The sequence below is a fragment of the Eptesicus fuscus genome, chromosome 4 (assembly GCF_027574615.1).
Source record: "Eptesicus fuscus isolate TK198812 chromosome 4, DD_ASM_mEF_20220401, whole genome shotgun sequence".
NCBI lineage: Eukaryota > Metazoa > Chordata > Mammalia > Chiroptera > Vespertilionidae > Eptesicus > Eptesicus fuscus.
Genome location: NC_072476.1, coordinates 34,968,318 through 34,993,075, shown reverse-complemented (window position 1 = coordinate 34,993,075; position 24,758 = coordinate 34,968,318). Strand labels below are relative to the sequence as shown.

Sequence of the window (24,758 nt, the reverse complement as noted above, 5' to 3'; positions counted from 1 at the left end):
CTCTGCAGAGGCTGCCCAGAGGAGCAAGGGGTCCCAGTCCCACACCAGACCCCCAGCCCAGGGTCCCAGAGCTGGGAAAAGAAGTCCCTACGGGCAGTAAGAACTATGGGCTGTAAAAACCAGTGCGGATTGGGGCTCAGTGACACAGAGGCTGCCGGAGACCCAGCTGCTCCTCTTAGAAGGCCAGCACCACAAACCAAACTTACAAGCATCTGCTTCCTCTGAGCTCCAGCACCAGGGCAAGGTTCTGGGGGCCCAGACACATACGAGGAGAAACTGGACTGTCTGGCATCAGGGCAAGACCTCGGGGGCTGCTTTCTCTCAGACAGAGGTGCTCGCAAGGATCATTGTTCCTATACTGGGACCTTCATGGTTGCAGGGCTGACTGGCAGCCATTTCTGTTTGCTCCGCCCTCGTGATTCCCTGAGACCCTGCCTCATCCAATTTACTAGGTGTACCAGTTAATAATGTGGATTTTTTTCAATAGATGGAGTTACACATATGTTGATATATATGCAATTTGATATGTATGCTATTTTGTTGTATTAACAACAAGCTTCAAAACTTCATATGTCAAATTTGCTGAAGGTGTTAACATCATAGATATTTTTACACTTAAAAATGTCGAATTTTGTGCCAAAAAAAGAGCATTGTGGGAAGTTTTAATTCATTACTTTATTTTGAAGAAAAGTGCTGCTGAATACTTCGGGAAGCTTATGGTGAACACGCTCCATTCTCAAGATACTTGAGAACACTGGTTTAAACACTTTAAAAGTGATGATTTCGATGTGAAAGACAAAGAATGTCCAGGTCAACTGAAAAAATTTGAAGACCAACAATTACAAGCATTATTGGATGAACATGCATGTCAAACTCAAAAACAACTTGCAGAAAGATTAAACGTTGCTCAGCAAGTAATTTCCAATCATTTACAAGCAATGAGAAAGATTTTAAAGGAAGGAAAATGGGTGCCACATCAACTGAACGAAAGACAAATGGAAAACCGAAAGTTATCAGAAAGTCTTTTTTTTTTTTTTTTTTGCATCAAATTGTGACTGTCGAAGAAAAGTGGATTTATTTTGAGAATCCCAAATGCACAAAATCATGGGTTGATCTAGGTCAACCATCAACATCGACTGCAAGGCCAAATCGTTTTGGAAAAAAGACAATGCTCTGTGTTTGGTGGGATCAGAAAGGTGTGGTATATTATGAGCTTCTAAAACCAGGTGAAACCATTAATACCATTAAAACCATTCATCACTACCAACAACAAATAATCAATTTGAACCATGCTTTGATAGTGAAATGACCAGAATGTTCCAGAAGACATGGCAAAGTAATTTTGCTTCATGATGACACACCATCACACACTTCAAAACCAGTTAAAGGCACATTAAAAGATCTTGCCTGAGAAGTATTAACCCACCTGTTGTATTCATCAGACCTTGCTCCTTCAGATTACCACTTGTTCTGATCTATGACACACGCACTTTCTGAGCAGCACTTAAAAACATACAAAGAAGTGGAAAATTTGGTTTCTGAATGCTTTGCCTCAAAACAAGGAAAGTTCTATTGGGATGGTATCCACAAATTACCTGAAAGATGGGGAAATGTGTAGCTAGTGATGGACATTACTTTGACTAAAGCATGTTTGATGTTTCTCTTGAAATTATCCTGTTTTCTTTGATTGCAATATCTGCTATTATTAACCAGTACACCTAGTACAACCCCACCCAAGCTGTGTGCAGTGGCTTTTGCATATGAATGGCCTGTCCTTGCTCAGGCTAAAATCTGTCAAACAAGCTACAGCTGGGTGAGGGAGCCCCAAACCTATCAATAAAAGGCCCAAACCCAACACCAGCACCAGCCTGCCTTGCTTCACAGATAGGCCTCATTGCGGCACTTCCAAACCCCATACAAAGAGGAGGAATCTGCAGATCTCTCTGTAGCTCCTGCTGGGTGGCCCCAGGCAGTGGCTGACTTTACTCCTCCCTGAAGACCCAAGAGCCAGTGTACACAGTGATTAGTGTCAGACCATACCAGATTGCATCTCTACACATCCATAAGCCACATACTCAAGGGGCAGACTCAGTGAGCACCAAAGCCCCATTGAAGCAAGTCCTACTCCATAGGGGTTTCTCCTGCACAGCAGCTCTCCCACTGTAGTCGCAGCTGGTCCTCACAGCCAACTGGCCTGGAGGTCAATTCCTCCCAGTGACACCAATAGCAATCAAGGCTCAACTACAACAAGACTGTGCATACAGCCCACAAAGGGGTGCACCCAGTGTCCACCTCAGGTGATTGGGGAGGTTGAGCCACTGGGTCCCACAGGACACCTACTACACAAGGCCACTCTAACAACTCAAGGAGACAGAGCTGCTCTACCCAATACATAGAAACAAATACAGGGAAGCAGCCAAAATTCAGAGACAAAGAAACATGTCACAAATGATGGAAATGGAAGAAATCAAACTACTGAATATAAAGTTCAAAACCACACTTACAAGGTTACTCAAGAATCTTCTAGAAACTTCCAAGGAACTTAGTGAGACTTTCAAGGATCTTAGTGAGAATGTAAAAAAAAAAAAAGGAAAAGGACCAGTCAGAAATTAAGCACACACTGACTGAAATAAAGAATAATATACAGGGATTCAACACTAGACTAGAGGATCCCCAGAATCAAATCAATGATTTGAAATATGAGGAAACAAAAAACACCCAACCAAAAGAGCAAAAAGAAAAAAAGGATCCAAAAATATGAAGATAGTGTAAGGAACCTCTGGAACTTCAAGCATACCAACATCTGAATTATGGGGTTGCCAGAAGAAGAGAGAGTGCAAGATATTGAAAACCTATTTGAAGAGATAATGACAGATAACTTCCCCCACCTGATGAAAGAAATAGACTTACAAGTCCAGGAAGCACGGAGAACCCCAAACAGGAGGAACCCAAATGGGACCACACCAAGACACATCATAATTAAAATGCCAAAGGTTAAAGACAAAGAGAGACTCTTAAAAGCAACAAAAGAAGTTAGTTACCTACAAGGGAGTGCACATATGACTGTCAGCTGATTTCTCAACAGAAACTATGCAGGCCTCAAAGTGATGAATAGCAAGGACCTAGAAACAAGATTACCCTACCCAGCAAAGCTATCATTTAGAAATTAAAGGTCAGATAAAGAGCTTCACAGACGAGAAAAAGCTAAAGGAGTTCATGACCACAAAACCAGCATTATATGAAATGCTGAAGGGTATTCTTTAACAAGAGGAAGAAGAAAAAGAAAAGATAAAAGATAAAAAATATGAACAACAAAATGGCAACAAATACATATCTACCAACAATTTAATCTAAAAATCAAACGAATAAGAAATCTAATGAACAGAAAAAACTGGTGAATAAAATACAGTCAGAGGCATGGAAATGGAACAGACTGACGATTCTCAGAGGGAAGGGGGCATGAAGAGATTAAACAAAGATCTTATATGCATGTATGAATTACCTATGACACAGACAATAGGGTGGCGAAGGTCTGCAGTGGGGCGAGAACAGGGTGGAGGGGAGCTAAGGAGGAAAAAACAAGGGACATCTGTAATAATCTCAACAATAAAGATTTTTTTAAAATGTTAAAAAAATAAAGAGTTGCTGCAATCCAGCCAGTGTGGCTCAGTGATTGAGCTTCGACTCTTAAACCAAGACATCACTCGTTTGATTCCTAGTCAGGGCACATGCCCGGGTTGTGGGCTTGATCCCTCATAGAGGGCTTGCAGTAGTCAGCAGAAATGTGATGTTTCTCATCAATGTTTCCATCTCTCTATCCTTCTCCCTTCCTCTTTCTAAAAATTAATAAAAACCTTTTTTAAAAAGTTGCTATAGTATGTTACTTTAAATGTACAGATTTCAACAAAAAGTATGAGACATGTGAAGAAATAAGAAAGCAGATCAATTATATGTAGGCGGGGGAGCAAACAACAGAAATAGCCTGTGAGCGGACCCAGATGTCAGGTTTAACAGACAGACTTCAAGGCAATCATTATAAATGTTTCAAGACCTAAAGGAAACCATGTTGTAAAGCAAGGTATGATGATAATTATTCACCTAGGGAAAGCTATTAATAATAAGACAGAAATTATAACAAAGGACCAAATGGGAATTCTAAAGTTAGAAAGTATAATAATTAAAATAAAAAATTAATTAGATGGGATCAAAATGGATTTGAACTGGCAAAAGGAAGAATCAACAAACTTGGTGATAGATCAATAGAGATGATGCAATTTGAAGAGTAGAGGGGAGAAAAAGAATTAAGAAAAGTGAACAGAGATGCAGAGAAATGTGTCACACTATTAAAAACACACCAAAATATGCATAATGGAAATATTAGCTAAAGAGGAGAGAAAAGAACAGGAAAAAATATTCAAAGAATTTAATGGCAGGAAACTTCTCAAACTTGAAGAAGAATGTTATTAACCTACACCTATAAGAAGTTCAACAAAGGTCTACTCATAAATATAAAGCAATCCATACTCACACATATCATAGTTAAAATCTTAAAGAAAAAATCTTAAAATCAGCAAAAGAAAAACAATTCTCCACATATAAGGAAACTCCAATACATTTAACTGCTGACTACTTGTCAGAAAAAGATGAAGCCAGAAACAGCAGTAAAAGAACAAGTTAAACTTAAAACAAGCAGAAGGAATGACATCATAATACGTACAGCAGAAATTAATGAAACAGAAAAGAGAAAAATAATAGAGAAAAATCAATGAAACCAAAAGTTGGTTCTTTGGAAAGATAAAATTGACAAATCTTTAGCTAGACTGACTAAGAAAGAAGACAGAAGACTCAAATTATTAATGTCAGAAAGAAAAGAGGAGGCATTACTACTGACATTACAGAAAGAAAAATGATTAGAAAGTAACATGATGAGCACAAACTACAGTATGTCAACAAATTAAATATATGAAACAAAAACATTTTTGGAAAGATACAAACTACCAAAAGTGTCTCTAAAATAATTATAAAATCTGAGTGGACCTACAAAAGGTTGACTTAGGCATAAAACACTACAAACAAAGAAAAGCCCTAGCCCAGATAGCTTCATATTTGTAGTGTTAAATATTACCAAACATTTAATTAGGAAATAATACCATTTTTTCACAAACTCTACAAAAAATTATGAGAAAGGAACATTTCTTAGCTTATTATATAAGGCCACTATTACTCTGATACCAAAACCAGACAAAGACATCACAAGAAAACAATAGAGCAATATTTTTTATAAATATAGACACAAAAAATATTCAACTACATACTAGATAAATGAATCCAGAAACATATAAAAAGGATTGTACACCATGACTAAATAAGTTTATACAAGGAATGCAACGTCAGTTCATCATATAAAATCAATCATTGTAATCCACCATAACAATAAAGGACAAAATAACACAATCATTCAAAACAAAAAGCATTTGACAAAACCCAACACCCTTTCATGATAAAAAACAACAAAACAAACAAAAACAACCTTAAAAACTAGGAATGGAAAGAAATAAAACTTCCTCAACCTTTTGTAATAAAAGGTAAACTTTTGTAGATAAAGGCCATCTATTAAAAACCCCACAGCTACATTATACTTAATGCTACATTATACTTAATGCTTTCCCCTTAAGATCAGGAATAATATGAGGATGTCTGTTCTTGCCATTTCTGCTCATCATTGTATTGAAGTTCCTAGTCAGGGCAATTAAGCAAGAAAAGGAAATAAAAGGCATGCATATGGTTAAGAAAAAAGTAAAACTATCTCTATTTGTAGATTACATGATATGTGTGTGTGTGTGTGTGTGTGTACACACACTAGGTATATATACACACACTCACACACACACACACTAGAGGCCCAGTGCACGAAATTCATACACAGGTGTAGTCCCTATGCCTGGCAGGCAATCAGAGCTGATCAGGGCGGGTCGAATTGGGGCCCAAAGAAGGCCCCAGTGGGGTCAGGAGAGGAGGTGATAGTCGCCAGGCTGGGCACGGAAAGAATGGATGCCAGACGCCGACGCCACCCTCGGCGCCCCGCCATCCCATGGTTTCCCGCCTCCCCCACTCCTCCTTCCCTTGCTGCCACACCGCCACCATGGCCTGCTGGCCAGGGGTAGGAACAGGGCCTGCTGGCCAGGGGAGAAATGGGGGAGGGACCGTCCGCAGGACGTTTGCCAGCTGGGGAGAGGGGCTGCAGGAAGTTTCAATCCCCAGTTTGGAACCTGTAGGAGGCAGCCAATCAACAATTCTTTATCATCATTGATGTTTCTATCTCTATTTCCCTCTCTGAAATCAATCAAATATATATTTTTAAAATGCAAGGTTTTTAGGGGAAGAAAGGTAGGGCAAGGGAGCTATTAAAAAAAAAGGACAGGGGGCATTTGAGATCTTGCTCACATTTCAAATAGGATAACATAACGTGGTCCTCAGAGGGTGACAGGTGATGAGTGGCAGTGGGTGGAGCAGGGCACTGTGGGCTGAGGAACAGGCTGTAATGACTGGGAATGTCTGTGACAGTGACACCGAGTATGTGTTGGGGCCATCACTGGGATCATTCATCCCCAAGAGGTTTTGAATCCGGATGGGAGGAGAAACACGGAGATCAGTGGGCCTTTCTTAGCCTAGAAGGTGAGGCGGGGGTCAGGAGTGGGCTGCCCTGCTTCCCTACAAACGTAAACACGCAGTGTAACTGCACATGGATATCAGTCACGCAGCCAAATCAATGCCCAGCCAGCCCTGGTGGCTGCGTCCTGCCACTCTCTGACTGTGCGGCGCTATTGGCTGGGGAGGCTGAAACCACACTCCCAAGCACATGTAGTATATAAAGGGTTGGGCAGGAAGCAGGAAGCCGGAGCTGACACAGGGCAGGGCAGCCTGGCAGTGCTGCATCTACCATGGAGCAGGACAGGGAGCAGCTGTTGGCACGACCGGCTATGGAGTCGGAGGGACTGCGCTTCCTGCACATCACTGGTGAGTCGCTGTGAGCCCAGGGCATGCCAGCCAGGCCAGGCGGGGCCTGGGCAGGCCTTTCCCTCCTGGAGCTGCTCTTCCCAGGGTGGCGGCACCCAGCCGCTTTTTTTTTTTTTCAATTTATTTATTTTTTATTGAAAAGCAAGCTCTGGGCTTGCGGTTCCTGGGATCCCTGGGCCATAGTGTGCGCCTCCAGGGCTAGCCGCGTCCCCCTCTCCCTCCTCCTGCATTGAGTGTCTGCCCCCTGGTGGTCAGTGTGCATCATAGCGACTGGTCAACCGGTCATTCTGGTCATTCTGCCATAACAGTCACTGGGCTTTTATATAGATAGATATCCTAAATTATCTACTAAAAAACATTGGAACTAATTCAAAAGTTCTGCAAGGTAGGATATAAGATCAATACACAAAAATCAACTGTATTTCTAGACACTAGCAATTAAAATTTTAAAATAAATTAAGAAAACATTTCCTATAGCATAAAAATACTTAGAAATAAATTTAACAAAAGAAGTGTAAAATTTGTACTCTGAAAACTATAAAGCATTATTGAAAGAAATTAAAGATGTAAATAAATAAAAAGATATCCCATGAAAGAACGAAAAAGAACAAGTTAAAAAATCATTTTAATACGTTGTAGAATACCCTTTCCAAAATGTCTTCAATGAAAGAGTGTAAGGTGGGGGAGGTTCCTTGCTTTGAGTTGTGCTGATTATCAGCCTGATGGGCGCAGTTGCTAGCGCAGTTTGATGTCAACACCTAGAACACCAAACATGAGACTTAAAGAAAAATTAATATATAAAATATGTGGATGTGTTGTTGATGAGCATGCCAAGAAATCCCAGATCTTCTGAGATTTGTAGACAAAATTTCCTTGAACCAGTATGAATTGTGAGCTGCATTTCCAAATCTGGCTTGGTAATCACCATTAATCTAATCCCAAATGCATGAGGATTAAAGTAGAGGATCCAAGAGTCCACTCCAAAATTTTTAGAATGCCCTGTGTCAACAACTACTATGCTTACTAGTTAAGTAGCTCCTTTGGTTAGAGCATCGTCCTGATATGCCAGGGGTGTGGGTTCAATCCCAGTCAAGGCACATACAAGAACTAGTTAAGTAAATACTGTAGTTAAGGTTTTGCTTTAGTGTCATTCTAATAATCAGTAAGATCGCCTGAACCATCCAGAGCCATAGTGTACAAGATAATTCATAATATAGTCATCTAGAATTCTACACTTATTATGCCAAATTTCTGTAAGTAAAATGACCAGAGAAAGAGACATGTTTTCTAGGTCATGGTCATGTCTTTGGGCTAGTGGCAGGGTTAGAGCTATATTTCAAGATCCTTTGTAATGTGATATTTAAAATAAGTAACACAAAAACCTCCAATCGCTTTTAACTGAATGACTGCATGAGTTTGTTTCATAATTCTAGTAGTTAAATAATAGAAAAATTTATTAGGCATTTGTATCAAGCAAGTTCTTTATACATGTCAGAGTATACTTGAAGTAATTCACAACTCAGAACCCCCATCCCAATCCCTGAGCCAATCTCTCTCTCTTTCCGGCACTCTTATGGCACCAAATTGGCCACGAGTCCGGCATCTGAAGGAAGAAGATAAGACTGAAGAGAGTCCTATTAAGGAGGAAAAGCAGTAGGAAAGCCTGATGCCTTCATCCTGAGAAGTACTACTATCTGAAGTCAGAGGGAAGCAAAGAGGCACAACATGAGAAGCCCAGAGCAGGGTCAGTCAGTGTAGTGTGTTAAATACATTAAAGGAAATGCAGAGTACAGAGCACAATTACCTCCTTTGGGCTCTATGAAGGTCACCTCTCAAGTGCACACAAATCTGGTGATGATCACATCAAAGTGGCTCCTGCATGGCCTCACTGAAGGTCTGTAGGCCAGTGCTCTTACAAAATCCCAAATATAATCCTGATCATACTTAAGAGAGAAACAAAAAGCCCCTCAAACATCTCATCACAGAGTTTTGAGATTAATTAATGAATATAATACTTTTCACCAGATTCCCCAAAGTACCTTCCTGCCCCCTTCATCAACTTTGCCATTATCTGCTCAGCTGCTCTTTGATCTTATCTGGTTCCGGCTCTAGGTTTTTTCCTGAAGTACCATGTGGCTGAAAAAAGCTGAGTGGCATTCCCCAGCCCCCATGAAGCCCTCCAAACTGTCTGTTTATCAAGCAGCTTTTCAGATACCACCTCTTTCACAAATCATTCCTGCAATAAAGACAAGAAAGTGATCAAGTCTCTTGGCTCTCACTCAAAAGTAGAGAAACCAACTATACTTATTTAGTTTTGCATAGTCATAAGCAACAGGAAATGCATAATTGTGTAGTGAGAAATGAATATTTATGAATTCCAGTAATTATTTTTAAAAGAGGAAGTATTATAAAGTATAAGTGATATGAAAAGTACATAATGTCATATCCCTTTCTTCATCTCACTATAATTTACACTACAATAATGTTATTGAATAAACTATAGGGTTTAACTCTAGCAAGATATGATGTCAGAAGACTGCTTCAAACAAGTGGGATTTTCCTTTTTTAACAAAATCAGACAAAGCTTTCAGTTTTCTATGTATGCTTTCTAAAGTATATTTGGATTATTACTTAGTTTACCATGTAGTAACCAAGCCAAGATTTGAAGCCATTATAAACATTGTTGGCTCAGTTGTGCCCCCTGCAGGGAGTATGTATTTTTTACTGAGGTCACTAGGATTTAAAAATATGTGATATGGAGTAAAACCTCAAGATACAGTTGACTCTTTTCAAATCCAATTTTGCCACATCATAAGGATGCAAAGCCTATTCTGATAACAGAATTTTAGGACATTATAAATCTGTTCAAAACAAGCCAGTAGTAAATTTCATCCAGAGTGGCTTAATTTGGGGCTCTAAATGTAAAAATTGGATTATTGGATAAAATTTTAGAGATAATTTAATAAATGATTTTTCAGATTTATCTAATCATAAAAAATATGCCAGGGTATTTTTTAAGGACTGCATGCTAGACCAGTGTTTCACAAACTTCACTTGGCAGAGGAATAACTTTAGAGACTTTTTTAAAATGCTGATCCTGGACCGTGGGTCCCACTGCTTCACAGATTCTTATATGATTCACCTAGTAAGAAGCCTGGATGTCGATATTTTAAAGCTCCCTGGTGATGATAATATACAACTATGTTTGAAAGTCATTGAATTTAGAGCACTGAATCTGATTCTCCCGGGAAAGGAATAGGAGGCAATGTTGCTGACAAAAAACAGGTGATTCTTATCAAGAAAGATGGGTAAACACTGATGTAGCCCAATGTCTTCATTTTTCAAAGAACTTACTTATACATTGACTTGCTTAAAAACACAGTTAATTTATTAAATTCTAACTAAAATATCTTTATGACATTCAAAACTTAATTATTTTAAAAGATAAAAACAATCATGCTCAAGATTTGAAATGTGCCTTGAATGCTATTTCTAATTCAGATGAAGATGTTTACAAATACTCAGCTTTGCTCATGTGGAAGAACTCTGCATGCATTAAACCATGATATTAAGTATGGTCATGGGAAATATAGTTTTTAATCCACAGAAGATAAAGCACCCATAGAACTAGTGTTTCTTGGTTCAGTGATGTGCACTTAATAAACCACCACAATATTATTTGAAAACTAGAGGCCCTTTGCACTAAGAATCGTGCAATAGACCTTCCTTCACCTGGCTACTGGCACCAGTTTACCCTCTGCCTTCTTTCAGGGTGGGGGCTCGGACCCCAGCAGCGGCGGCAGTGTGGGGCAGGAGCTGCCGGGCCCCACAATGCCATCCGCGATTGGGGCGCTGCCACCGCTCAGGTCCCTCAGTGATAGGAGGGCCCCGGGCGGGGCGCCTATGCCTCTCCGACCGCAATCGCTGAGGGGCGGGACCGGGCGCCGCTGCCGCTCCCACCGCAACTCTCGCCGGCCCAATCGGCCACGCGAGTCCCGCCGCCCGTGCCTCCCGCCGGCCCCATCAGTCCCCCCTCGGCCCCATCGGTCCCCCCTCAGCGGCTGCCGATCCGGCTGTTGAGAGGCCACCCCGAGTCCCACCCCCCAGCCTCCCGCCGGCCCAATCGTGGGCGTAGCGGAGTAATGGTTATTTGCATATTACCCTTTTATTAGGTAGAATGATAACCACAATGTCATAAATTATATCACCTTATATCAGAAACCCTTATACCTGGGCTTTCTGTGTGACTTTAGATATATTCCAGATAATATCAACTTCCTGAAAACCTCTGGAGATTGAAACTATATCAGAGAATCTCCCTTTCCTGATGCTAATATAACAAAAACAAAGGGCAACAACTACAATCTACCGATAGCACCTAAAGAAGGAAACGGGCACAAACTCCTGCATAGTACTTGAAAATAGCAACCTAGGAATAAAACAGAAGAGAGTCATAACCCCTCTTCGCCCAAATGACTCAGGGAATAAGAATAACTCATTAAAATCCTGAGAAATCTCACTAATTCTCCCTGGAGAACTGGGTGTGAATTCAGCTTATGGAGAAATCAGAAAACATTTGGAGGAGTCAAATCCCTCCCTACCAACATAGCAACTCATCAGAAAGCAGGAAAACAAAGAGATCCCGCCATTGTGATCTCCACTAGATGGCAGGAAACCAGACAGTGAAGGCAGAATGCTCCTCACCACCCAGGGTCAATTATCCCAGCATCCAACAAGAGGAGACACAAAGGATGTAAGAAAAAAAAGTCTCTCCTCCAGCAGGAAGTTGGGCTGAAGCCCCTTACCATCACAATGAGTATGGGGCACGTGGGGGAAGCCAATGCAAGCATGATTTTCTAAAAGCAAAGGTGCACCAGGGCCTGTAGCCGAAATAGGAGGATCCTCCATTTTCCATTTTGGATCATCCTTTTTGAAGATAAATGTTTCCATGACCAGATGAAGTGGTCCTCGCACAAGTCATGCAAAGAACAACCTGAGACAGTGCGGAGCTCACATCTCTTAATTAAAGCTGCCCAAATCCCACTTGAGGTCTTCCTCTCCTTTTGGGCTCAGGACATGAAGCACCCTGGTTCTCAAATAGCAACTAAACAGACAGGAAGACAACTCAGGCAATTTTGAAAGAAAAAAAACACGTAAAATTCACTTATATCAAATTAATATGAATAGAAGTTCTGGACAGAGCTGCCCATTTTAAGCAAACAGAAGACAAAAGAAATGGGTCAGAAACTATGTAACATATTGTAATTAATTTTTTCTTAAGGTACAAAGCAGATTAAGGAAACAAGACTGTTGCATTATAGGAATAAAGCATCAACAAGGAAATAAGATAATTATATGAGTTATCTGTATTACAGAGGTATCTGTAAAGACCTAAGTAAGAAAATGAATTCAGAATAAAAAGTCTCTTTTTTAAATACATTTTTTATTGTTGGTAGTATTACATATATCTCCCATTTTCTCCCCCTTTCCTCCCCTCCTCTCTGCCCCTACCCACCCCCTAGGTCTTCACCATCCTATTGCCATGTCCATGGGCTATGCATACAAGTATATTAGTTCTTTGGTTTCTCTCTTCTTGTTCCCCCAACCCCACATGAGGTATGTCAGTCTGTTCCATGCCTCCCTGCTTAGGGTCTTATTTTGTTGGTCAATTCTTTTTGTTCATTAGTTTCCACAAATAAGTGAGATCATGTGATATTTGTCTTTCTCAGTTTGGCTTATTTCACTAAGTATAATATTTCGACAAAGCCTTGTAGATAAACAAATGAATCAAATAGAAAGGAAACTTCTAAGCTAAAGAAACAAACTGAAGACAAAATAAAAACACCTCACAGAATTATAAAACCATTACATTAATTGGAAAAGGCAAAACAGAGCAGATGAGGCTAAAAAAAAACAATTACTGACTCAGGTCAAAGTAATTAAAGAACACACAACATTATGATCACAAGTCAAACAAAAAAGTCAATATACTTGAATTAGAGAACCTAACAAATGAAGCATAAAAACCATCCAAAGACATTAAAAAAAAATCCCTGAAAATTAAGAAAAACTGTCATTTCAGATTAAATGACCACACCAATTTCACTAAAACTTGTGTAGAACAAATAATTATGAGTAAAAATTGTTCAAGCATCTGGAAAGAGACAACAAGTGAACTTAGAAAGTTGGAAAAACTTGAGTTAGATTCAGATTTTTCATACACAATGACAGAAAACAAATGGATGGTATCTACAAAAATTTCAGAGGAAAGGTATAAACCCTCAGACTTTTTCCCACCCAAGTTGGAGTTCAAGTATAAGGCAACAGGCCAACATTCTCCATAATGAGGAAGCACTCATTGAATACTTCCTAGAAAAGTAACTTGATGACAAATCCAATCAACCGACAGATGTGTTGGGGGGTCAGGGAGGAGGAGCAATAACAAAGCATATAGTACTTACTCCCCTCAGGGTGGGGAGATAACAGAAATTGTATAATGTTATCTATCAAGAAATGGTGACCTAAGTACATATATTGATCAGCTTTTAAAGTTTTAAACAAAACCAGTAAAAAAAAAATGTAGAAGAATATTTGTATTCTTGAGTCTAAAATAATATTTAAAAATTTTTTGCAATAATTTTGTAAGGTCAAAAGCTCCCAATAAATAGAAAATAGGCTGACAGAAAATATCTCTTCTCTATATGTTCAGCATAAATTTAGTTTTTAACTTCTTGAGAGAATATGTTTGATATGACTGAAAAATAATAGAAATGTATTGAGTGCCCGACTATCTAGTGATACGTCCTGGCTCCTTGGCCATCCACTCCTTGAGAAATCCACACTGATTGTGCAACAATAATTAGTGATAATGCTTTTTCAAGGTCCCACATTAATATTCCCCAAAAGAGTGAACACAATAATTCAGGGTGTGTCCCTCAATGTGTTTCTTTAACTGTGACTGAGTACAAGTTTAACTCTTGCAGAAGATCAATTAAAGCATAAAGGATTATTGCATTCCCTTAGGAAACTGATTGGGTTATATTTTGTAGCGTTAATATACTTTTTCAGAGACATAGTTTCCATTCCCCTTAAGATTCGTCCTCCATCCACAAAAATTACTTCCTTCAGGGAGTTATATACGGGGTTTATTTTTATTGTATATTAATACGCAGCATCAATTAGAAGGTGTAAAAAAAATTTTAACGTGAGTTGTTTTTCTACAAGCAGATAACACACACACACACACACACACACACACACACACACACACACACACGGCCAGAGGCATTAGTCTCAAAACCTAAAGCAATTTGTATGAAAAAAAGAAAAGGATGAACAATTACTTTCATTTTCCCATTCTTTAAAACTACTTCACTGAGGTATAACTGATACAATAAAGTGCACATAAAGTGTACAATGTTTTTACATATGGTATACACCCATAAAATCATTAATAAAACCTACATAATGAACATATATGCATCACCCCAAAGTTTTCTCTTGCTCCTCTGTAATTTCTCTATCCTGCCCATTCACACCTCTCCATCTCCATCCCTAGGAAACCAATGATCTGCTAGTTGTCACAATAGATTAGTTTGAATTATCTATAACTATATTGATATGAAATCATACCACATATACCTTTTTGTGTGCCTTCTTTCACTCAGGGTAAATATTTCGAGGTTCATTAATATTGCATGTTATCAACAGTTCTTTTACTTATTATGAATAAGAAGTATTCCATTGTATAAATATACCACAATTTGCTGATCCATTCACCTGCTGATGGACATTTTGGGTTGTTTCCTTTTTTAGGGCTAAGGAGGTTTATTAATAATCTTCTTGGTTCTGTCCATTTACAGCATTCATCAAGTTTTAACGTTTAGTGACCATTTCTTCAAATATATTTTTCTGCCATCACTCTTTTGATAACTCCAAAAGTTGCCACAAAGTTCAGTGATACTCTCCTATATTTTTAAGCCTTTTATTTTATTTTTCATTTCATTTTGAATAATTTCTATTGCTATATTTTCTGGTTCACTAATCTCTTCATCTACAATGTATAACCTGTTATTAAACCCATTAAGAAGATTTTCACATCTGATTTTGTAGTTTTCACCTTTAAAACTTCTATTTGGATTCCATATCTCTGTTTAACATTTTGAATCTTTCTCTAGCTTTATAGACATGTAGAATATACTTAAAAGAACTGTTTTTAAGCCATCTATTACAATTCTAACATCTATATAGGTTCTGGGTATCTTGATTGATTGGTAATTCTTCTTATTATGATCATACTCTCCCACTGTGCAATTTGGTTCTTACACCTTCTAATTGATGCTGCACATTAATATACATTAAAAAGAAACCCCCATGTAGGAAATTTTTTATCAATAATATTTTATTAGATGTAATATACTGTGAGTTTTACATTTAGTGTTTAGCTTTTTTTGTATTCTTATAACTATTGTTGAACTTTGTTCATAAATAAATGAAACTTCTGGATTTTGCTTTCAGAATTTTATTTGCCAGGGCCAGAGTAGCATTTAATCTATGACTATTATTCCCATTACTGAGGCAGGACCTATTTTAGTACTCTAACCATTGCCCCACAGATTGTGTGGTTCTGTTCTGATTTGAGGAAAAAGCAGTAATTCTGGGCTGTGTGTTCTCTGAGCATTGTTCCTTCTAGTTCTCTTGGGGTATTCCTTCTTCAGCCTCAGGTAGATTCTTCACATTCATGTGCTGATCAGTGTGCTGCTGAAAATTTAAAACAGACCCTCTGTATAACTCTATAGTTCTCTTTATTCAGCTTTCTCCTCTCCCATATTCTGCTCTAAGAACTCTAGCCATCTTGGTCTCCTCAGCATCTCAACTCCATCTCCTCAATGTAAGGCGTCTGACAGGCTATGCTTGGGTTCTCTATGCCTTTAGCACAACCTGGAAAAACTATTGAGCAGCAAGCTGATGGAATCTAACAGAACCCTTCTCTCAGGAGTCACTATCTTTTGTTACCTGATGCCCAATATCTTGAAAATCATTGTTACATATATTTTATTGTTTTTCAGTTATTTTCAGGCAGTGTTTTTCACCCCATTTCTTCTACTTCGAACCATATTCTATGTAATCACATATATGGTATTTTTCAATATATTGCATTGTGTGAAGTAGAGAGAACATGCAGCTATAAAAAAGAAAAACTTAACCATTTGCAACAGCATAGAGGGACTTGAAGAGTATTATGCTAAGTGAAATAAGCCAGTCAGAGCAAGACAAATATAATGACCTCACTCATATGTGGAATCTAATGAACAAATATAAACGATGAACAAACAGATCCAGAGACATAGAAGCATGGAACAGACTGTCAGACCTCAGAGGGAAGGTGGGGAAAGGGCGGGGGGGTGGGGTGTGTGTGGAAGGAGATCAACCAAAGAACTTGTATGCATATACATATGCATAACCTATGGAAACAGACAATGGAGTGGTGAAGGCCTGCGGTGGGGGGCGGGGACAGGCTAGAAGATGTCAATGGGGGATAAAAGGGGACATATGTAATACTTTCAACAATAAAGATTTTTTTAAAAAAATCTCTGCTCTTCACTGGCTCATAGCCAAGTAAATAAACAGTCACAACACAATGATTGAGTGGAACATATGGGAGGTACGATAAAAGGAAAGCATGCCTAATTTTTTTGTCTGAGAAATAAGGTAAGGTAGGGGCAGGGAGGGGGTGCTGTCAAGGAAAGCTTCACAGAGGAACTGATCTCTGGACTGTTCAAAGACCCCCCTGATCTACTTCTATCAGATTTACCACTATGCAAGTCTACTGATTACAAGTACCTCGGGAGAAATATACCCTACATATGTAGTCATAACATTGTGAAATGCTTAGAACAAGACCTTGTGCACAGGGAGAGACTGAGACTAAAGAGACCAGTTAAACAGTAACTACTGACAGCAACACTGGTATTGACAGTAGAAACACATCTAAACAAAATAAGTAGGGTTGGAAAGTTCAACTGCATAATATGTAAGATAGTGATAATGATATATGATATTATTCAATTGATCTGTTCTATCACAAAAAAACCACAAAATTAAACAATGAAACTTATATTGTTCACAACTGATGCACCCTGACCTGAGACAGTCCCAGTAATCCTGGAACAGTCCTCATCCAACAAGACAATTTTGTCTAAGAGAGCATATCATATCTTGACTTTATTTTTCATAATTATAGCGTATCATTTATTGAGCACTTACTCTGTGCCAGACACTGGCTAGACACTTTATCTCTCATACCAGGAATGTGAACCTCTCTTAAAATATGGTATTTACTAGAGGTCCAGTGCACGAATTCTTGCACCAGTGGGGTCCCTCAGCCTGACCTGCGGGATCGGGCTGAACAGACTCTCCGACATCCCCCAAGGGGTCCCAGATTGCGAGAGGGTACAGGCTAGGCTGAGGGACCCCACCAGTGCACGATCAGGGCCGGGGAGGGATGCGGGAGTTAGCCAGCCAGGGAGGAACCGCCGGAAGGCTCCAGGGCATGTCCAGCCTGTCTCGCTCAGTCCCGATCAGCTGGACCCCAGCAGCAAGCTAACCTACCAGTTGGAGCATCTGCCCCCTGGTGGTCAATGCATGTCATAGCAAACGGTTGCATGGCCTTAGCATATGATTCTTCATATTATGCTTTGATTGGCTGAATAGAAGACTGGACACTTAGCATATTAGCCTTTTATTATATAGGATTCTAAGTACTTCCACTCAATAAAAACAGCACTGAACTCTTTTTTTAAAATATTTTTTTATTGATTTCAGAGAGGAAGGGAGAGGGAGAGAGGGAGAGAAGAGAGAGGGAGAGAGGGAGAGAGGGAGAGAGGGAAAGAGGGAGAGAAAGAGAGAGAGAGAGAGAGAGAGAGAGAGAGAGAGAGAGAGACCAATCAATGATGAGAGAGAATCACTGATTGGCTGCCTCCTGCACACCCCCCACTGAGATGGAGCCTGCAATCTGGGCATGTGCCCTTGACCGGAATGGAACCCGGGACACTTCAGTCCATAGGCCAATGCTCTATCCATTGAGCCAAACCAGCTAGGGCTGATTTTTAAATACTTGAAAACATCCTTTTATTCCCCACTCAAAAATCCATTTTTGAATATTCCATTTGGAATAGCCAACCACCACACATCTATCTTTTTGATAACTGAGGAGTCCGGTTAAAAGAGATGAGCATGAATGGTTATCATTTACTGAGTACCAAGTATTACACTATATCATTTAAGGCTCACAAAAATAATTCAAGGTTGACATAGCAGACACAGGATCAGAGAAGGCAATCACATTTCTAAGGTCACATAGATCTTACTAATAAGTTTTGATTCTGATTACACCCTATATTTCTAAAACAAAACAAATCACTTAGTGGATGCCTACCATGTGCCAGGCACTCTGCCTATTATGGGTGCAAAGCTTAACACATTATCACTTTTAATCTTCCCAATAAATCTATGAGGTAACTGTAGGTCACAATCCTTTATCTGAAACCCTTGGAAAAAAATGTTAATTAGCAATTTATAATGTTTGGAATTTTTGAAATATACAGTGTATATTACATAAATCCCATCCCCACACACATGAACATTTTATTATTAATTACTTTTGGCTAAATCCTATATAACATTTCATTATATTTAATTTGTGTGTGTGGTAGCTTTGTCCAGTATCCATATCCTTTAATGTCTTCCAACCTGATGATGAAATTGGAAAACAGAAAAATATTTATGGAGTTACACAAATATAAAATATTTGAATATTTTTATTTTGTATTATAGATTCCCCTGCCTCTAGATAGATAAACCAAAAATAAACAAAAGAATCTATCTATACTAATAAAAAGGTAATATGCTAATTAGACTGGATGTCTTCCAGACAACCTTCCTGATGTCCTTCTGGACAAAGCCATGGTGGCAGGGCCGAGGCAGAGGCGGTTAGGGGTGATCAGGCCAGCAGGGGAGAGCAGTTAGTGGTATCAGGCCGGCAGAGGAGAGCAGTTAGGGTGATCAGATTGGCAGAGGAGAGCAGTTAGGGCAATCAGGCTGGGAGGCAGGTGAGCAGTTTGGTGCCAGTGGTCCTGGATTGGGAGAGGGTGCAGGCTGGGCTGAGGGACCCACCCACCCCCCATGCATGAATTTCATGCACCAGGCCTCTAGTATATAAATAAAAGCACATAGAGCTATAATAAATGAATATACTGCTTTAATTCAAAGGAGTTTTATAAATAAAGCATCAGTATCTAACAGGCTGCAAACACATTCAGTCTTACTGCTTAAATTGGAGAATGAGAAATAAAAACCCTTACCTCTCCCAAATCAGATCAATGAATAAATTGATTTTCTCTCAAACTTAGACCCTTCCTTTACACAAACAAGCATCTCTGCTCCTAGGCTTAGCATTACATCTCCTTCTTCTATCATCCTTCATTTTCTTCTTCCCATCCCTTCCTTCCAGCTCCCACTGTCTGCTTTTTCTCTCCCATTTTCCTTCCCTTGTGTTCTTAATGGCATTCAAGATAAGGATGTCATCTGAGCTAGCGCCAAAAGTTAAGTTCTCACAGATCTTTTGGTATTTCTCTGATGCCCATTTAAGGCTAAGTTTAGTTTAGAGAGTGCAAGGTTATAAAATGTTCTTAACAGCTTCACGAGTGTGGAAGAGTATGTGTGTGTGTGTGTGTGTGTGTGTGTGTGTGTGTGTGTGCACGCGCGCGCATGCAGGCGAATGTGAGTTTGACATCTGCTGTTGGTAACATTCTCTCTTGTTATTCCTTGTAATTTCATCCTCATTAAAATTTCAAAGTGCAAAAAAAACGGAGAGTGACATCTTATTTCTATAAAACAAATATCAGCTCAGGGACTGTGGTAACTAGTAATTGATTATGGAGTTTAAATAATGTTAAGACTCAATCATGATATAGCTTAAAATATCAATCCAGGAATTAGTCCAAAATTGTTTTTCCCATTAGAATGAGACATTTTTGTTTTTTTCATTGAGACTAACTTCAGGAAGACTTTTCTTCCTGAAAAGACTTAATCAGGAAGCATTTTGTCTTAATCAGGAAGCATTTTTGAGCTTTCACACAACTTTGTTCCTACTTCTATTATAGCATTTCCTGTGTCGTATTACATTTTGAGGTTTAAAGTGCATGACCAGTTCTGTTCTTTAGAGAGATTATTTGCTTCTCATTAACAGAGAGCACATATTATTTGTCTTTGTAACTTGAGTTTCAAGTACTTAGCCTAGTATTTAATAAGCATTCAACTGATATTTAAAAATATTTATAAATAAATTTGCTACTCTCCTGTATATTCTAACGTGTCCTTAAAAAGTCAAAAAGAAGTAAAATCCCAAATCCCAAAAGCATTAGGAAAAAAACTATAGATTTTTATAAGACCTGTGAATGGGAAAAGACTTTCTAAACACAATACCGAAGGAATAATTAATGAGTAGCTTTTTAGAGGGAAGTGAACATAACAAAAGCTTTAAATTTTCACAAACTCAACAACTCAGCAGTTAAATTTCTAATACATATGCTAAGAATAAAATCAAGGATATATATTTATCTGCATAAATTTTTATCACAGGATTGCTAAACTACAAACAAACCAACAAAATGAAAAGAAAGCCCGGAAATGACCATAAATGTCAACTAATAGGAAATATAATTATGGCAGGCATCTCTATCACAGTAATTGAGTTTAAGGTGTTCAATCAGATTGTCTGATAACCCCCTCTTGTCATTATACTCCTGATAATACTGTAACTTTGACCTGGGAAGTTTCCTCATCTGTAAGGTTGAAAAACTAACCTTACAAATATGATATGGTTATACAGAATGTAGAAGCCTAGCCCTCAGTGCAGCTTTTACAATCCCTAGCATAACCTATTTCGTAACACAAAAGGAGAAGCAGGATATAAGTACATTTCATGTTATAGGAGATTCCAATATAAGTGGAAAAATCCTATTCTTTGTAAACACTAAGGAAAACGTACCCCAAGTCTATTCTCCAAAATGTTAAAAGTAATTCATTCTGAATGAAGAAATTATAAATAATTGCATTTTTTGTTTTATCTTGTCTTATTTTTAATTATCTTATAATAAAAATGTGTTACTTTAGGTAAGAATATTACAATGAAAGGAATGTCTTCTGAAAAGTACTGCTTGTACATTTCTTGAAAGCATGAAATCTACTGTGTATAGAAGTCTGCATAATACCAGCATGTTCTCTCACCATGCTCCCCTGGTTCCTGGTCACACTGTTAATTTGCTATGTTACTTGAATGTTCACAGGCTGAACAAATCCACCTGGCATACTTTATAGTAAATTGCAAGACCATGGAATTAATGTTGATTAATAAGGATACCAATTATTTCTGAATGAACTTGGATCCTGTGTATATAATTCAGGAAAACCCTGATTTGCCTGTCTCCACTCTTGTACATGAAGAATCTGCATAAGGTCTGAGTTGGTTTAATAGCTGTCATAGTTACTTTACCTCCTGAAATGTAGCTGAACAAACAAAAATGTATAGACTAATTCAAGAGCTTATAACTAGACTTCAAGCTCCCATAATGCAAACCCAAGTGGTAGATTGTGGTTAACTCCTAGAGCTGGGGTTAACTCCTTTTGGAGGCATCACCATCATTAAGTTCCCACTCAGACAATAAGGGAGGTGCTACTCATCGGTTAAATTTGCAGCTTAGGCAGGTGTGGGGTAATGCAGAGTTTCAACAATCAAGACTGACAATGAAACACTGTCTCATGATGGGGTGAGTGAGAGCCCTGTGAGTGGAGGCATTCATGCAGAGGCTGAGTGACTCATTCTGCCATGTTTTTTGTCATTGAGTTAAGGCATTAGATTTTGTAACTGGATGATTTTATGAAAGTAATCCTGCAGCAAAATCCTTCAATTTTTCATTTTACATAAAGGTTTGAAAGTTTAGATTTTATAAACTTAAACTTTGGAACTTGATCTCACTTTTCCACCAGATTTTTAAAAATAATTTTTTCTTAAAAATTTCAATAGATTAGAAAGTAAATCTCCCATTCCTTTTCAGGCACCATGTACTGAAAAAATGAACACTTTAAAAGAATCTTCATTAAGCATAAGGGCATTTGAAATTTTAACTAATTTACACACTTCTTAAAGAAAGTCGTGATTAAATGACAAGAACAATTTGTAGTAAGAATTTTTATATAATTTAAAAGGGTCTAGAATATATTTCTAAGAACTAATTTATAATAATAAAAGCATAATATGCTAATTAGACCAGATGCCCTTACGGACAACCTTCCACACGAAGCCGGGGCTGCAGCCACGGGATCGAGGCAGCCATTGTGGCAGTGAAGGCCTACTCTTGCACGAATTTCATGCATCGGGCCTCTAGTCCTTATATTAGGTACAAAGAAAGTTCAATTAAAAAAATAAGATTTCAACAACAACTTAAGTCAAAGAAACTGAAACAGGGACTATGGGTAGGCCACATTTATGATCAAGTAATCATTATATTTTGTTCATAAATCTCTTAGGTAAATTCATTTTTTGCCTGACCACCCCCTCCAAATTTCTACTGATAAATAATAAGGTATATTTTTAAGTGTTGGGGTGGGGGTGACAGAAAATCTTGGTATACAATGCTGATTCAATTTCTATGTATTCTCAGGTGTATTTTAAGTGCAATACTTATTGTTTTTCAAATGCCATCTATTTGGAAAGAAAAGCAAAGAGAACTGAGAACTTTCATGTGCCTTGGATACAGCTGATGTGCCTGCATTTTATAATCAGCATGTGGCCATGAGAACTCTTTTTTTTTTTTTTCAATGTTAAGTATAAAAGGTTATTGTGCATATCAGCAAGAGTGAGAAGAGAACTCTAAAGAAGTTCAGCTTACCCAGCATCAAGATTCAAGTTAAATACCATAATCATGCCAGCCATTAGTTACCATCAGTCTCAGTCTCCAGTCCGGAAACGAGTCTGCCAGAAGCCCAGATAGCTGGAAAAGCAGCCATGTTTATCACACAACTGAACACCAGAGGCCAATTTAAAGGAAAATTATGTGTTCTACATTAAGGAGGAAAAACATCCCTAATTTTACAAAAGTCTTTTTTTAAGAGAACAAATAACATATATGTTGAAATTCTGTAACTGAAAAACACAATGTGAACTTCAAAGGTTAACAGGGCACGCAAATCTAGTCACTACACTCAACATAAATAAGTTATTCCTTTTGTATCTATGCAAACAATGTTTCTTGGAAAAAGTTCTGACTCCACTTTTAGCAGGTTTAGCTATTATACTTTTACTAAATTCAATTGCAAATATCTTTTAAAGGTGTTAAAGTTCATGGTTGCAATCTAAGAGTGGAAATTACTAACTCCTTTGGAAGAAATGGAGCGTTACAACTTTCATGTTAAGGGTAGTAATTTAAAATATGTTTAAGAAAGAAGCCCATGTTTTAAAAAATATCCTTCAGGCCAATTTGTTAACTAATTAATTTTGTAATTTCTTCTGAAAACATGCTACTGTACATGTAAAATATATGTAGGTCTTTACTGCGTTCCCATAAATTTAGTAAGAACCAACAAATCTAGTGAATGAATAACTGTTGAAGAACAATGATGTAATGCCTGGAAGCCTCTGAGTTGAAACTACCCAATGCTTTTGCCAATTGAACTTGAAATCTGCTTCGAAATGACAGAGCTGCAAAGCTTACATGACTTCCAGAAAAATGAACATTATCTCCACCAATTATAATTACGTTTGAAATTTTAAATTTAACTGTTTACCATTCTATGGTCTTTAAATAAACAACATCATCTAGGAAATTTGTGTTATCCCATTCTTAACACCTTATCTTTTTATGCTAACATTTCATAATTAATTTTTCTTCCCCAAATAAAAGCATCTGGTAAAGACATTTAAATGTATCCAAAGTGTAACTGTAAACTCTGTCATTTGTGTAATGTACTTCGATCTCAAGAAATCTGTTACCTTAGCAGTAATATAAGTATCTTGATATATACATATATATATATATATATATATATACACACACACACACACACACACATATATTAAAAGGCTGCATACATCTTACTTTTCTAACTTCACCATATAGTTCTAACTTCTCAGTTTCTTCTCAAGATTTAACCTGAATACCAAGATGAAATTTTTGTCAGAGTAATGAGTTTAATTGTTAAAATATAAAGTTTCTTTGCAATTCAATGCCTTATATAAACCATCACCACTACTTCTCTGTTATATTTCAATGACACAGCTTCATTTACTCTAAAGCTTTGCAACAAAGAAAGTGCTATACAATTTTAGATGCTGGGAAAAGCTCTGGAAAAATAAATGGAGGATGTGTGTAATTATGAATGATTATGTAATATTGCTTTTAGTTTAATCTTACTTTTACTCCTATGGTTCAAGTGCTAAATAGTTTTTTTTTTACTATGAAGTTTAACTTTTTTGATATACCATTGGCACCCAATTGCTACCAGGACATTATTAATAGTTCACTTAGCATAGCAACACAGGGATTTTCCGAAGTCTACAGTAGGTCACGAGTTTAACTGTTAATCCAAATTATAGCAAATTGGTTTCATATTGGCTTGAATGACCACTTACAAGAATAAAGTAGACAATGCTGGATGCCTATCCAGTATCCATTCCTCTACCC

General features: G+C 38.0%; 1 protein-coding gene across 1 annotated transcript in view; it reads right to left on the bottom strand.

The window, feature by feature from the left end:
• FBN2 (fibrillin 2) overlaps nucleotides 1-24,758 on the bottom strand; it is a 265,672-nt gene that overhangs the window by 223,566 nt on the left and 17,348 nt on the right. The gene's annotated exons all lie outside the window — the stretch shown is intronic.